We start from the raw sequence: 13,845 nt of genomic DNA, 5'->3' as shown, positions 1-13,845 counted from the left end.
TGGCCAGTGAGCCACAGTGCGGTCACACTTCAGCAAAAATGTTTTAGTCAAGTTGAGATTTTTTTTTAGGTGAGGGGTTATCTGTACATTGAGTTAGTGCATTTAGGGTTAAGATACAGCAGTACATCATATATAGCGGATGATTATTCAGAAGAAAAAAAATCCAGTCTGGGATTTCCAATATATTAAGTTTAAACAATGATCTCAACAAAACATTTACCAAGATCAAAGTTAAAATAGAAATATTACCAAACTCACATAAGAGATTCTACATTTTTCAAATCCCCTCTAGCATTTAACCCCAAACCCCCTGCTTTGGAGCTACTACGTGGTCTTACTCAAGAAATTATATTTGAAATCTATCCAAGGACCATAAATACAACAGCATATCTGTGCAAAATTTAAAATCCACAGACTGATAGGCTGGTATTTGTGCAACCCTCATGTTCTTGTTCATGAAGACATCAATTTGTACAAAACACAATGTAACAAGCACTGAATAATACATAATATGGTTAAGTGTTGAGTTTTTAAGGGTGGCGGGTGATCTCGATTACATGATGAATAACGTAAACCTAATTTAGGCAAATACAATTAAGTGTAAATCCATCCTTAACGGAGAATCTTAGGATGGTGGTATGTTTAGAGGAAGGTTGAGTATGGGAAGCACTTAAAAGCTGAGGGTCCGCGGACTTGTGTGATTAGTCTGTCCTTTATGGAGGAACACAGAAACAGCAACGTGTAACCAGACCTCCTCGAGCCTTTAGCTAAACATTGCCATGTGTGCAGCTGCCTCATAAGCTATTTTTTATTGTGTATGCAGTTTCCTTTTCCTTCATATTATACAGGTGTATTTTATGAATTTAATTGTATTAAAATAACTCAAGGGAATTTCCAGCATTCAACAAATTAAATCTCAATAATCAGCATAAACCAGGTGATGTCAGGGTTGAATAATAGATGTTGGCAGGTTTGACCTCCACTGAGAAAATGTTGTCATAGCAAATCAATGTTTGTAGTATGTTTGGGTTCACTTCAAATCACTACAATGTCCTTTTATTTATGTTTTTTTTTAATCTCTGTGCTTTTTAAATGATCATGTTCGTTGGGTCTCAGAAATGATATTTTTACTACTGCTTTAAACACCACTTGAGCAGTATTTTACACACTTGAGTGACTATCAAAGGTTGCAAATGTGTGGAGCAAAGTACCCATGCACCTCATGACAAGAAGTTATGTTCCCTAGATTAACAGATGGAAATTGCAGATGGAAAAAGGAAGAGGGAAGATCATTCTGGTGAGATTCTGGTTGAATGGTACGTGGTAAATTGTGGTAAATCACTTGCACAACGCTTTTCTACTCAAAGCGCTTTAACACCGTCTTCTCATTCATCTACTGATGACACAGCATCAGGAGCAACTAGTGGTTCAGTATCTTGCTCAAGGACACTTCGACATGGTCACAAGGGCTGAGGGTCAAATTCGCAACCTTCCGGTTGGGAGAAGACCACCCTACCACCTGAGCCACGCGGCCCGCTCCAGTGCACTGTAAATCTCTGGTGTATGATTTATTTTTTTATTCGCGTAATACAAAATTTTACTTATTTGTTTGGTCTGATCACTGACTCCTTCCATGATCTTATCAACAAAAGAAGCAGGGGGAAAAAAATTACAAAATTGTAGGGGTATTGTGGAGGACATTATAGTAGTGAATATATTTACTTACAGTTAGCTGGCCCTCAGCCGCACAGCAGCTTTCACTTGTGTTTGCACTGTGGCCCAGGGTCCAACTCTTCAAAAAGAGCCTGTCAACAGATTACAGTGTAAAACAGATAAATAAAATAAGGATTGTATACAATTATCATGTATAATTATGTATCTTGTTTCTTCTATTCTAATGAACAGCAAGATGAAACTATTAAAGTTTCATTTATTTAGTTAGAACGACATTACAGTATTACTTTTGAAATCAACTAAATGATTAGGTTGGTCTATTCTTGTGGGTAGAAATCAGAATGCATAATAACAGACTTTATTATCATGTTATTTAGTTATTCAAACCTATAAAATATGCTAATTAAATGTTACTTAAACGGAGGTAAATTGTTACTCACGACTGAGGATGCTAGCTATGTTAATGCAACAGTTAATTAATAACTGATCTCATGACAAGGTTTATTTAATGGAGTGCTTATATCAAAGGCTACCATACTCAAGCATATATGGATTTCAGGATCTGGCAATCTTATCTTTAGCGGAATAGCGGCACAATTTAGTCCCAAATAGAATCTGACTCCCATGTAACATTGTAGTAGTCACATACTATTTTATACTTTTTACTCTATTCTCTATTTTCTCTCTGTCTCCCCCCCCTTTCAAACGTCATTCTGTCCAACTTGGATTTCCAATAAATACCTGTCGCAATATTAATGACGACAGAAGGATTATATGGGACTCCTGTTGCACAGAAAAACGGTTCCAGCATAAAAAGGTATACAGATCCTCCATTCTGTATTACCAAGCAACAGAAAATGACAGGTTTAAAAACAACAACAAAGACAAAAACACCAAATCCTGATTCAAATGAGCTATCCATCCATCCATCCATTTTCTGAGCCGCTTCTCCTCACTAGGGTCGCGGGCGTGCTGGAGCCTATCCCAGCTGTCATCGGGCAGGAGGCGGGGTACACCCTGAACTGGTTGCCAGCCAATCGCAGGGCACATAGAAACAAACAACCATCCGCACTCACATTCACACCTATGGGCAATTTAGAGTGACCAATTAATGCATGTTTTTGGGATGTGGGAGGAAACCGGAGTGCTCGTAGAAAACCCACGCAGGCACGGGGAGAACATGCAAACTCCACACAGGCGGGGCCGGGGATTGAACCCGGGTCCTCAGAACTGTGAGGCTGACGCTCTAACCATTCGCCCACCGTGCCGCCTCAAATGAGCTACATGGGCGCTAATGATTGACTGTACTGCCAACAGAGGAGTGGGACAGCAACAGGATGTGACATTGCAGCAGCTCTTGCAGTGCATTTTTGGACTTGAAAGTGTCAGAGGTAAGTGCATTTGCCAATGACATAAAAAGACATAGCAGTCCAACTAAAATTTTAATATATCTTACAAATCACCAGTGGTAGGGTTTCCCACATATACAGTACATTTATTTGTGGCGGCCACCACAATTAAACTTTTGCCACCGCAAAGAGATTTTGGCTTTTGCTGTGTGGAAATTGTGCCGCGATGTGGTGCTTTTGTGTGTCTGGCATTGATCCATACCACCAATTTCCTTTCTGAAACTCCACACAGGCGGGGACGGGGATTGAACCCCGCACCTCAGAACTGTGAGGCTGACGCTCTAACCAGTCGGCCACCGTGCCGCCGATATTAATAATAATAATATAATTTTTTTTATTCGCGGGGGGGGCAAAAATTCACTAATTTTGAATTTGATGCTTTCCAAATGCATTCTAAAAAAGCTGGGACAGGGGCATGTTTACCACTGTGTTACATCACCTTTACTTTTAACAACACTCAAGAAGCGTTTCGGAACTGAGAACACTAATTGCTGAATCTTTGTAGGTGGAATTCTTTCTTGATGTACAACTTTAGTTGCTTAACAATTTGGGATCTTGGTTCTTGTATTTTGCGGTTCATAATGCACTATACATTTTTAATGGGAGACAGGTCTGGACTATTAGCAGGCCAGTCTAGTACTCACACTCTTTTACTACGAAGCCACACTGTTGTAACACGTGCAGACTGTGGCTTGGCATTGTCTTGCTAAAATAAGCAGGGATATCCCTCAAAAAGATGTTGCTTGGATGGCAGCATATGTTGCTCCAAAATCTGTATGTACTGTACCTTTCAGCATTAATGGTGCCTTAACAGATGTGCAAGTTACCCATGCCATGCGCACTATTACACCCCAATAAGATCACAGATGCTGGCTTTTGAACTTTGCCCTGATAACAATCTGGATGGTCCTCGTGTCCAGAGGACACTACGAGGACGTCCATGACTTCCAGAAGCAATATGGACTACGTCAGACCACAGCACAGTTTTTCACTTTGCGTCATTCCATTTTCAGATGAGCTTGAGCCCAGAGAAGCCGGCGCCGTTTCTGGGTGTTATATGATATATGGCTTTCACTTTGCTTGGTAGAGTTTTAACTTTCATTTGTAGCTCTAGCAATCAACTGTGTAAACTGCCCATGGTTTTCTGAAGTCTTCCTCAGCCCACGTGGCAATATGACTTACACAATGATACAGTGAAGAGATCAAAGGTCACCTCACGGGCATTCAGTGTTGGTTTTCTGCCTTGCTGCTTACGTGTGGATATTTCTCAAGGGTCTCTGAATCTTCTGATGATATTATGGACCACAGATGATGAAATCCATAAATTACTTGCAATTGTACAGAAAGAAATGTTGACATAACTGTTGGACTATTTGCTCACGCAGTTGTTCACAAAGTGGTGAACTTTGACCCATCCTTGCTTGTGAACAGCTGACCCTTTCAGGGATCCTCCTTTTATACCCAATCATGACACTCACCTGTTTCCATTGAACCTACTCACCTGTGGAATATTCCAAAAAGGTGGCTTTTGAACATTCCTCAACTTTCCCAGTCTTTTTTGCCACCTGTCCCAGCTTTTTTGGAATGTGTTGCAGCCATAAAATTCTAAGTTAATGATTATTTGCTAAAAACAATAAAGTTGATCAAAGATCTTGTCTTCATAGTGTATTCAACTGAATATAGTTTGAAAAGGATTTGCAAATCATTGCATTCTGTTTTTACTGTAACTTCTCGTGTATAATGCGCACCCATGTCTAATATGCACCCCCAAAGTTGACCTCAAAATTCTGGAAAACCCTTCTATCTAAGTATCATGCATTTTTACAATGCATGATTTTGCTTCTACCCATATGATTAAAACATGAATTATCTGTATTTTGTATTTTGACAAAGAATTATTCTGATGTTAAGCAATTTATTTGAACATATAATACTGTTTTTATTTACTTGCTCTTATTGTGAAACTCACAGCCCTACTTTTATTTAGTAAATGAGAAAACACAGAGTTGTGCTCATATATTTGATTACCCAGACAGAATTTGTAAGATGGGTACAATTATTTAAAGAAAACAAAAAGGACAAGGAGAAACACATTTAATTTTATTTTAATGGGACTCAAATTAAACGGTCAGTCACATTAAAAAAAAAAAAAACACTATTTCACAAATTCTGCCAGGGTATGTAAACTTATGAGCACAACTGTACATACAGTGGGTACTGAAACTATTCAGACCCCCTTAAATATTTCACTCTTTGTTATATTTCAGCCATTTGCAAAAACATGCATGGTAGGTTGATTGAAGACTCTAAGTTGCACTTAGGTGTGAATGTGTGCACAAATGGTTGTTTGTTTATATGTGCCCTGCGATTGGCTGCCGACCAGTTCAGGGTGTATCCGACCTCTCACCCGGAGTCAGCTGGGATAGGCTCCAGCAACCCCGCAACCCTTGTGAGGATAAAGCAGTACAGAAAATGGATAGATGGAGGATTTTAGCAGATGGCTGCAATATAACAAAGAGTGAAAAATTTAAGAGGGTCTGAATACTTTCCGTACTCACTGTATCTCCATCAGCCATCCGTCTCATACTTGGCAAATAAAGATGATTATGATTCTGAAATTAAAAAAAAAGTGGACAGCAGGCGCTGGGAAGCATTTTTTAGCGATAAAAACTGCAAATGTGTCTAAAGGTCCAACCAAAACTTTGGGATTCAAACCACTGCCTGTAATTAGTATAAAAGGGAGAGTTGTACTCGGCAACCATCAATAAAGATGATTCTGATTCTGATATGCAGTCATACCTAACCTTGTTATATTGGAATGAAAGTGTAGGCTACACCTTTTTTATAACCACTAGGTGGCAGTGGCATATTACCCCCAATTCCAATGAAGTTGGGATCAGAATCAGAATCATCTTTATTTTCCAACTATGTCCAAAAACACACAAGGAATTTGTCTCCGGTGGTTGGAGCCGCTCTAGTACGACAACAGACAGTCAATTGACAGAGAACACTTTGGAGACATAAAGACATTGACAACTGAGCAGTAAAGGATTGCTAGTTATCTGGTAATGCCGGTGCATTATTTTTTTTTTTTGTTAAACATAAAACATAAAAACAGAATACAATGATTTGCAAATCATGTTCAACCTATATTTAATTGAATACACTACAGAGACAAGATATTTAATGTTCAAACTGATAAACTTTATTGTTTTTAGCAAATAATCATTAACATAGAATTTTATGGCTGCAACACATTCCAAAAAAGCACAGGTGGCAAAAAAGACTGAGAAGGTTGATGAATGCTCACCTGTTTGGAACAACATCCCACAGGTGAACAGGCTAATTGGGAACAGGTAGATGTCATGATTGGGTATAAAAGGAGCTTCCGTGAATTGCTCAGTCATTCACAAGCAAAAATGGGGGGAGGTTCTCCTCTTTGTGAACAAGTGCGTGAGAAAATAGTCGAAGAGTTTAAGGACAATGTTCCTCAACGTACAATTGCAAGGAATTTAGGGATTTCATCATCTACAGTCCATAATATCATCAAAAGGTTCAGAGAATCTGGAGAAATCACTGCATGTAAGCGGCAAGGCCGGAAACCAACATTGAATGCCCGTGACCTTCGATCCCTCAGGCAGTACTGCATCAAAAACCGACATCAATGTGTAAAGGATGTAGCGGAAATGGCACGCAAAAGATGCCACCCGGCACCCCAGCCTCGCACTACCGCCGCTCCCCGTCGAGGTAGAAGTTAACTCCAGAGTCACACGCATACTCTAAACGGATTAACACAATAAACTATCTTCAACAAGACACAGACATTTGCTTTGCCATGCCGACGCTAAGAGAATCACGTCTGCCTGGTACTTCAAAGCGGAGACCCAAGGATGCCGAGTTCGCCCCCGGACGATAAGTTAATTAAGTCCCCGCCAGTCGAAGGATTGCACCCACAAAGAGGCCTCCACCCTGCTGAGTGCTGCTACTTGGGAGTTTGAACAGGCAACAGCGACACCCACGGGCGATGGAACGACACTACTGACATGGGTTCATAAGACAGTCTGTGACTCGACTGGGAGTTAATATTACATGAACGCCACTAGTGATTGCATTGCTGCAAACTTGAATGTCTCACGTCAAATCTGATGTTAACTGAACCAGATGAAATGTTTCACCCCACACCACAAATGTCACATGAAAATAGTAATGTTCTCCACACCACACAACATATGAAACATTCATTACAGGTATGAAAGAGGATGAGCGTGGACCAATGCAGGGTGAGGAAATGGTCTCATTATCTTAAATCCAATAATTACTATTTTTATTCCACTGGTTTTAAACCACAAAATAATCCTAGAATGGAAAAAGAACGCCAAAAGGCAGTCAAGCCCCTCTGTGTTCGCGAAGGTAAAACCCACCTTTTTGACCCGCTCCGGCCATAAAAGGGGCCGGAACTGAGAAGTTGAAGAGTTGAGAAGTCTTGGTGGAGAAGTCTTCCTTTGGTCACCCCCGACCAACTCGACGATGACCGGGGCAGGCAGGACGCCCACCTCACCCGAGGTGGCAAGGACACATCGGACGATCCCCGGCTGCAGCGCTTCCTGCAAGCGCTCCGAGCCACCCTGCTTAGGGGCCCGAATTCAGTCTGAGGGAAAGGAGTCGGACGCAATGCGCCCGCTCCAAACGTCCTGCCTGAGAACTCGTTGGCCTCCTGCTTCTCCTCCCTTTTTATATAGTTATACTTGTAAAAATATGACGTGGTGCCCCTCATATCTATCAAATATCTTGATTTATAACGCTGTAATTTAAAATGACGATAGCCCGGAAGTGACGCAGGCGCCGATTCCAACTCATCGTTTCCTTCTAAATTAAGCGCAATTTGTGATCTCCCCCATAAACGCTACAAGGATATCACCACATGGGCTCAGGAACACTTCAGAAAACCAATGTCAGTAAATACAGTTCGGTGCTACATCCGTAAGTGCAACTTGAAACTCCACTATGCAAAGCGAAAGCCATTCATCAACAACACCCAGAAACGCCGCCGGCTTCTCTGGGCCCAAACTCATCTAAGATGGACTGATGCAAAGTGGAAAAGTGTTCTGTGGTCCGACGAGTCCACATTTCAAATTGTTTTTGGAAATTGTGGACGTTGTGTCCTCCGGGCCAAAGAGGAAAAGAACGATCCTGACTGTTATGGACGCAAAGTTAAAAAGCCAGCATCTGTGATGATATGGGGCTGTGTTAGTGTTAATGGCATGGGTAACTTACATATCTGCGAAGGCACCATTAATGCTGAAAGGTACATACAGGTTTTGGAGAAACATATGCTGCCATACAAGCAACGTCTTTTTCATGAACGCCCCTGCTTATTTCAGCAAGACAATGCCAAACCACATTCTGCACGTGTTACAACAGCGTGGCTTCGTAGTAAAAGAATGCAGGTACTAGACTGGCCTGCCTGCAGTCCAGACCTGTCTCTCATTGAAAATGTGTGGCGCATTATGAAATGTAAAATACGACAACGGAGACCCAGGACTGTTGAACAGCTGAAGCAAGAATGGGAAAGAATTCCACCTACAAAGCTTCAAGAATTAGTGTCTTAGGTCCCAAACGTTTATTGAATGTTGTTAAAAGAAAAGGTGATGTAACACAGTGGTAAACATGACCCTGTCCCAGCTTTTTTGTAACGTGTTGCAGCCATAAAATTCTAAGTTAATGATTATTTGCTAAAAACAAAAAAGTTTATCAGTTTGAACATTAAATATCTTGTCTTTGTAGTGTATTCAATTAAATATAGGTTGAACATGATTTGCAAATCATTATATTCTGTTTTTATTTATGTTTAACACAACGTCCCAACTTCATTGGAATTGGGGTTGTACAATGAAAGTGTACACCTTTCTCATAAACTCTAGGTGGCGGTAGCATTTTGGAATGAAACTGTACAGCTTTTTCATAATCACTAGATGGCGGCAGCATTTATACAATCCATCCATCCATCCATTTTCTGTGCCGCTTCTCCTCACTAGGGTCGCTCGCGGGCGTGCTGGAGCCTATCCCACCTATCTTCGGGCACGAGGCGGGGTACACCCTGAACTGGTTGCCAGCCAATCGCAGGGCACATACAAACAAACAACCATTCGCACTCACATTCACACCTACGGACAATTTAGTCTCCAATTCATGCATGTTTTTGGGATGTGGGAGGAAACCGGAGTGCCCGGAGAAAACCCATGCAGGCACGGGGAGAACATGCAAACTCCACACAGGCCGGGCCAGGATTTGAACCCCGGTCCTCAGAACTGTGAGCCTGACGCTCTAACCAGTCGGTCACCGTGCCGCCCATTTATAAAATGTGCAAGTTTTTTCCATTTGCCCCTATACCTATGTGTAATGAACACTATTGACTTATGACAATATTTTGGGGGAGAAAAATGGCCATTATACACGAGAAATTACGGTAATTATGTTTTACAGAACGTCCCAACTTCATTGGAATGGAGTTTGTAGTAAGAATGGTCCCAATTATTTTAAACCTGGAACAAAATTATTGACATTCAAAATATCGAATAATTTTCTACTGACTGGTAACGCCAAATACTAAAATGAACTAATTACATTACTTTATTTCCATATCATACTATGTATTTACAAACAAAATTCTTTACATCTAATTATATGTATCTATGGATAAATGAAATCTGTTCAAATGCCCTTGAGGAACTGACTGACAGATCCTCATGAAGCCACACAGCACAAAAGTGGAGGTATGGCGCACATGTAAAAGATTTAAGTTCAATCAAACATTCAGGGCTGGACACCTGATCTTTTGCTTAAAGCTCCCCCAGAAGTGGGAGTACGGTCAGGTCTCATAATAGGCGTCCTACCTCCAGCAATCCGCTAACACACAGCCTCTGATGGGTTGGTGTTTATTCACTTTAACACTGCTCAGTGGGGACCACTGTGTGTGGTAGGTAAGTAGGTACTACTTGAGGCCCAGTGGGTATGGAAACTATTCAGACCCTCTTAAAATTTTCACTCTTTGTTATATTGCCGCCATTTGCTAAAATCATTTACGTTAATTTTTTTCCGGATTAATGTAAACACAGCATCCCATATTGACAGAAAAAAAAACAGAATTTTTGAAATGTTTACAGATTTATTCAAGAAAAACTGAAATATCACACAGCCAAAAGTATTCAGACCCTTTGCTGTGACACTCAAATATTTAACTCGGGTGCTGTCCATTTCTTCTGATCATCCTTGAGATGGTTCTACACCTTCATTGGAGTCCAGCTGTCCAACCTGACAAAACTGGAGAGGATCCGCAAGGAGGAATGCCAGAGGATCCCCAAATCCAGGTGCTTCACTGTATAGGTTTGTACATAATTATTTTACTTGTACGATTTCTTGGCTGCTGTGACATATCGTTCCATCTTCCATTTACAAACCCAAAATTATTTTCTTGTGGCGTATTAATGCACGTTTTACGTTCTTTGTTCCATGTCCCGCTTCAAGCGTTTTCTGAACAAGCCGAACGTTGTAAGGTCTCATTTCTACTCGTATCTTTTTCCGAATCGTCTTGCACAATTCAACATATTAGATTTTGTTGATAATACTGCCCCTTTTCTTCATTTCTCGTCGCTTTTTCATTAACTCGAGAGTAGCTTTTGATATTCTGGATGTTGTCATCTTTCTCGTTGATGGCGATACTTTGTGTGCAGTTTGAACAATCCCGTTTACAATTTCGTCGTTGTGTGTTGACAGATCTGTGTCTTTCAGCGTTAGAGCTTTAAAGTGATTAGCCAAACGTATTTGAAACTCGTCGCTTCTTTCTTGAATTAAGTTTAATTTGGTAAGATTTCTCTTTAGAAGTTTGTTTCTTTCATGTTGGCAGTTGATTTGCACTTTGACCCGAACCAATCTGTGGTCACTTCCAATGTCAAATTTGTTTAGGGTGGTGCAATCCGTAAATCGTTGGACAGGAAGTAGTCTATGATGCTAGTGTTACCTTTAGGGCTTATCCATGTCCACTTTCTGTTCCATTTCTTGTTAAAGAACGAATTGATAAAGTATAAGCCTTCTTGTTCAGCAAATTCTATTAAGCGTTATCCACTTTTGTCTCTTGATCCCATTCCGTAGGATCCAATTGATTTCTCGCCAGAGTTAAGGCCAATCCTGGCGTTAAAGTCACCCATGACTATTCCATATTTGTGCTTCAATTGACTATGAAGAGGCGGCACGGTGGGCGACTGGTTAGAGCGTCAGCCTCACAGTTCTGAGGACCGGGGTTCAATCCCCGGCCCTGCCTGTGTGGAGTTTGCATGTTCTCCCCGTGCCTGCGTGGGTTTTCTCCGGGCACTCCGGTTTCCTCCCACATCCCCAAAACATGCATTAATTGGAGACTCTAAATTGCCCGTAGGTGTGACTGTGAGTGCGAATGGTTGTTTGTTTGTATGTGCCCTGCGATTGGCTGACAACCAGTTCAGGGTGTACCCCGCCTCTTGCCCGATGATAGCTGGGATAGGCTCCAGCACGCCCGCGCCCCTAGTGAGGAGAAGCGACTCAGAAAATGGATGGATGGATGACTATAAAGACGGGATAAATCCTCGTACAATGTTTCCACCTCATCGTCGGTGTGGCTGATGGTCGGCGCATATATTTGTATAAATTGAAGCAAGTAACGCTTTCTAATAGAGATGGTACATTTGGCGATTGTATCGGAAACACTTTTGACGCTGGTAATGTAATTGGCAATACTTTTATTAATAATGAAACCAACTCCACCATTAAGTCCGCTTTCTGATCCTCTGTAATAAAATAGATGGCCATTATCGAGAGTCAACATAGCTTCATCTTTCCGACGTATTTCACCAAGTCCAATTATATCCCATTTGATGGCTTCTAGCTCATGTTGTAGCTCTTCTAATCAAGAATCGTCCTTTAGCGTTCGCACATTGAGCGTCCCAAAAATAAGATTTCATGCGTTATGTCTTTTTTGCTTCTTTCTTGCTACTTGGAAAGATTGTCCTTTGGTTTGACTTAAAATGTTTGTCTGAGTAACCATATTCTGGTCTAGCATAGCCAAGTCCGTTGTCCATAAGCAGCCATAATTAACCCGGTGATTCTTAGCACCCTCTGCCGCCAAGCTTGTCTGCCCGCTGCCGTAAGCAGAGGCTCTTTGACCTCCGGGGAATGAGGGCCGTGTTTATTGTTGTACTGCCATGAAGAAGAAATAGGCCCTAATCTGCCACGCTGGCCCAATGCGTGTTGGCAGATTGCCCAGACTTTGTCCCGTAGTTTTACCTACAGTGAAGCCACATATATATATATATATATATATATATATATATATACACACACACACACACACACACACGGTGCACAACTTGTTAGCACATCCGCCTCACAGTTCTGAGGACCATGTTCAATTGCCCATAGGTGTGAATATGAGTGAGAATGGTTGTTTGTTTATATGTGCGCTGCGATTGGCTGGCAACCAGTTCAGGGTGTACCCCGCCTCTCACCCGAAGATAGCTGGGATAGGCTCCAACACACGACCCTAGTGAGGATAAGTGGTGTAGAGAATGGATATATATACACACACAACCACACACACATACAATTTTATGACAGCAACAGCTTCTGCTTTGTGAAATATATAGTCCATCCTTTCATGAATCACTCCAGTCCTAATAATAAGAAAGCAAACTCATGGATACTTGAAAAGACATGGGTCCTGAACTTGTATTAGGTTCTTTCATGGACATAAAAAGATTAAACCTAAAATAAAATAGGGCATATTAATTCAGTAAAGTCAATATCAAGACCCATAAAACAAAAACAAAAAAATAAGTAGCTTGAGTTTCACAGCCAAAATGCTCTGTCGGTGCTTGGGAGCTTTTGAAAAGAATGCTTCTTGGGTTTCTTTCAGCAACAAGGAAAAAAATTTAGCCTCCTCATAATTCCTCCACAAGCCCCTTTAAGCTCAAAGGGCCCGTCCTCCTTCAGATATCACTCTGGTCCTGTCTGGGATTCCAGAAGAATGTCTCTATACCAAGGCTGCCACACACCATTCATCTCCTCTGTATGACACCTTTGGGACCCGGCTGACCTTCCTGTTGACGTCAAAGTAAATCAGAGCAAGAGTGGCTGCAGCTAGGGGCTCCACTCAGGGGGCTGGAGGTCTAATCACCATGTCCGTTACAGAAGCCACAGAGGAAACATTCCTGAAACTGCCTCCACGTAATGTATGTGCAGAAGTCCATTCTAAATTCAATAATGGAGAGTAACTTAATTGTGTAGTTTATAAAACTTATTTTATCCCAAGAAAGGATGTAGCCCCAGCAAAATGAGATTTGTCAAGCAGTGATTTACATTTGCTAAAAGTTGACAGATATACCATAAGCAAATGAAAACGTTGGCCCATGGTTTAGGTATGTAACTAAATCCAGAAATACCATTGTCTTTCCATTTTGCTGTGGTGTAATTGGGCACATGAATTTAGCATGGTTCCACCAAAATCACGTTTTCTCATCATTGTTTAGCACAAGGTATATATACTTGTTCTTTTCAGATTTTTTTCAATCTGGTTGAGATTTTCTGTGGTTCTGACAAAGATGAAAATTTTCCTCGAGTTCGGAGTCGAAAATTATACGTTCATCGTGTTCGGCCACGGCAGAAACATCCTGTACAGTACATGTCCGTGATTCATTATTATTATTCTTGTTTTCTGTGAAGTTTGAAGTAATCATCA

At 41.1% G+C, this 13,845-nt stretch overlaps 1 protein-coding gene across 4 annotated transcripts in view; it reads right to left on the bottom strand.

Annotated features, from left to right (window-relative positions):
* pknox2 (pbx/knotted 1 homeobox 2) overlaps positions 1-13,845 on the bottom strand; it is a 216,881-nt gene that overhangs the window by 139,657 nt on the left and 63,379 nt on the right. For all 4 annotated transcript variants that reach the window (XM_061751965.1, XM_061751967.1, XM_061751968.1 and 1 more), the window contains one exon: positions 1,727-1,805. The gene's annotated coding sequence lies outside the window, so the exon portion shown is untranslated. The remainder of the gene's footprint in view (positions 1-1,726; positions 1,806-13,845) is intronic.

Source organism: Phyllopteryx taeniolatus, chromosome 17 (assembly GCF_024500385.1).
Source record: "Phyllopteryx taeniolatus isolate TA_2022b chromosome 17, UOR_Ptae_1.2, whole genome shotgun sequence".
Lineage (NCBI taxonomy): Eukaryota > Metazoa > Chordata > Actinopteri > Syngnathiformes > Syngnathidae > Phyllopteryx > Phyllopteryx taeniolatus.
Note: the sequence above shows the minus strand (reverse complement) of the source record. Positions and strands in the feature narration are given on the sequence as shown.